The sequence below is a fragment of the Petaurus breviceps genome, unplaced genomic scaffold, assembly GCF_028583685.1.
Source record: "Petaurus breviceps papuanus isolate PSGF00001 unplaced genomic scaffold, PetGlider_PUasm1.0 90977, whole genome shotgun sequence".
In the NCBI taxonomy this organism is placed as follows: domain Eukaryota; kingdom Metazoa; phylum Chordata; class Mammalia; order Diprotodontia; family Petauridae; genus Petaurus; species Petaurus breviceps.
The window spans coordinates 61,470,430-61,473,951 of record NW_027187391.1 but is presented as its reverse complement, the minus strand read 5'-3'; positions in this window follow the sequence as shown (position 1 = coordinate 61,473,951).

Sequence of the window (3,522 nt, the reverse complement as noted above, 5' to 3'; positions counted from 1 at the left end):
GGGAAATAAGATATATAGGCACTGGGGCATAGAGATCCACCATGCCCTACTGGAAAGTTGGAGGGTGTATGGCTGAAGAATTGGGAGAGAACTGATTGGAGGAGGGGATATTCAGTGGGATCACTATTTTAGGGTGGTGGGGAGGGGAAAAATGGAGAGAAAACTTGTAACTCAAAATCTTGAGTAAATGATTTATGTAAACTAGAAATTAAAAAAGCATTTGATAAAGTAAAAAAAAATTTAAAAAAAGAAAGTATGGTTTACATGGCTACACATGTGTAACCTATATTGAATTACTTGCCTTCACAATGAGGGGGGTGGGTTGGGAGGAAGGGAGCGAATTCATAGGTCCAAGTTTTAAAAACAAATGTTAAAAAAAAATTTATGTGTTATGGGAAAATAAAGTACTAAGCAAACAAAAAAGAAATTCCCCTTCTCTTAATTTACACCTGATCTCTTTTCTGGAAATTTTTGTCTAGTGGTCTTATATAATAGAAAATTTTGCACAGTGGCATCACTGCCAAATTCTTGACTTTGCTCTGCTGATGATGTCAGATATGGCTAACTTTTCAGACACACCTATTATAGACCATATTCAATACCCACAAAATTTGGGATTCTAGTTCATCTCAAAGAGATGCCTTGATGTTCGAAGGAGGAAGGACCTATTGGGATGATGAAGCACCAACACAATAGTCACAGAGCTGACAGTGACTGTAAATATGCCTGCATAATTCTCAATTGCAAAATATAATAGACTCTCCATATAGAAGACAGAAGTAAAACATTTATTTGGACACCAGAAAACCAATTCCCAACACCAGGAAAGCAAATGCATCATAGCAACATAGAAATTAATATACCACAACACAGCAGAGAGCCACACCATCCTTTAGCATTTGCACAAACCAACTCTCACAAGCCTGTCTCACTGGGTACGTCCTCTCCTCCCCCCAGCTCTAACTACTAGGATTCCCACTTTCCTGTAAGCTCTGCTCCACCCTTCAGCAAATTCCTCTCACCTCAGCCTATTAGGGGACAGGGAAAATCTTCAAATCAGGGAAGGTCTTCAAATTCTCCTAGGCTTATTAAGGGCAGGGAAGATCTTCAAATTACCATTGCCATTACAGGTGACTGCCTCATTAGCCTAGGAGTGACAAAACTAGATATAATCCTTATATACCAAGTCCCCAGGGCTACCATTCCCAGGAACATTATGATACTTTCCTTACTTCTATAAGTAAAAGAGCATTCACACCTAAAATTCCATCCTACCTCTAGCTAGTAGAAGGGAAGATTGTATGGAATAAAAGGGAAAAGTATAAGAATTTGAGCTAAATAAAGAGGAGTTATTGGGATGGTTTATGGGACTTTAAAATAGTGAATAAGGTCCAACACTGAATTTTGTGATGAAAAATTGTGGAGTACTTCAAGGGATAATGGAGAAGGACTTGAACATAGAAAGAATGGAGGATAACAACGCAAGATCAAGTATATAAACACTAAGTAGCAGGACTTGGGGGGTAGTGAGAAATAAAAAAGACTATAAGGAAATGAAAGCTTTTAGTATAAAGAGGAGAAACTTGAGTTAAAGAGGATGGAATAAACTTGAGGGAATGGTATTTGGTAAGTTGAGTAAAAAAAACTAAGTAAAATAAATAGCATGACTAGGTAAGAGATTAGTGAAAGAAGGGATAGGAAGGTAGGCATGGATGTTAAGAGATGCTAAGACTGTCAAGGCTTGGGCATTCTGGGGACATGCTCAAGGTGTTAATGAAAGGATAGATATAAGGAGACTTGGATTGTAAACATCCCTAAGCAGTTCTCCATAGATTTTTGAGCACAAGATATAAAATCTGAAGATATCATACTACTAAGTATGGTGAATGGGAAAAAGGATCTATAACCACTTGAACTGAGTGAGTGATGTTTGTGTTTTTTCCACAATTAAGTGACTCCTACACATGCTTAAAGGGCAAAATGCTTTCCATCCTAAGAGAGTAGATGAAGGATTTCAAGGCACACTTTTCTATACTCCAGGTTATCAAGAACAGGGAAACGCCAAAAAAAAAAAAATGGAAAGATGGCTTTAGTGAAAGGACAGAGGAAATATAAAAAGGATTTGAAGAAGTAGATGTGAATTCTGACTTATATCAAGAAATTGGAAGGTAGAAGACTCTCACACAGTAGAGGAAAGAAAAAAAAAGCAGGACTACCAAATGGGAAACTAAAAAATTTGAGACTCTCCCCTAAGAAGGGGAAGCTAAATATTCTCAGGAGGAAGTAGCTATTGGTACTGTACAGAATGATAAATGCTTGAATTAATGAATGAAATTTCATTTAGTATCTTTACTATTTGCCAAACATTGTGTTAAAATACGGGGATACAAATACAAAAGCCAAAGCAGATTCTGCCCAAAACAGCTTATGCTCTATAAGCAGTCAGCACACACAAGGAAATAGATCTACTGATGCTGTCAGGTGATATGCAATACAGTAAGAGTGAGAGGAATTGGAGATGAGTAATGGTAGTTGATGACTTCCCATTTATGGGTACTGAGGCAATTATTTGTTGAAACACTTATAACAGCAATATCCAGGTTGCTTTCTTCCTAGGGCTTATATCCAAGATGTGACAGAGAATGTATGAAAACAAGATATCAAAAGCAATAAATATTATCATTCTACTTTTAGTAATTCACATGGATACAAATTGTATTGCCAGAAAGAATCCATTAAACGTTGTCAAAGATTTCAGAATCTCAGGCAAAATGCCAAAGGCTTTAGTGGCATTGGCGGTCTTTAATTTGCCTATTGAAGGGAAGGGATCCTCTCTCTCTCTCTCTCTCTCTCTCTCTCTCTCTCTCTCTCTCTCTCTCTCTCTCTCTCTCTGTCTCTGTCTCTCTCTCTCTCTCTATCTCTCTCTCTCTCTCTCTCTCTCTCTCTCTCTTTCTCTCTCATACACTGAGATATCATGCTCTTTATCTTTATATCTCTGAGAGACAGAGACAGAGACAGAGAGATGGAGAGAGAGAGAGAGATTTAGGAGGTAAACAGTAGGTAAAGAGCATGATATCTTAGAATGGGATTTGGAATTCTGCTCCATGATTAAAAATAAAGAGCAGAGAGTCTCCTGGTCAGGATGAGTGTACTTAACAAATGATAAGAATATATGTGTTTATAGTTTTTCAAATTTAATTAGAAAGATTTTGAAATGAAAAGGAAGAAGAAAGAAAAAATTACTTACGTTTATTCCACTGAACATATACCATAAAGAATAGATACAGTCAGTCAATAAAAATATATTAAACTTCTATACTGTGCTAAGTACTAGGCTTACCAACAAAAGTAGAATAGAAGTTAAGACATATAAGGAGGGAGGACAAGAATAAGAATTTATTAAGCACCTCCTATGTGCCAGGAACTTTACCAATATTATCTCATTGCATTCTCATAACATCCCTGAGAGGTAGGTGCTATTGTTTTCCCCAGTTTTCGATTGAGGAAATTTAGGCAAACAGG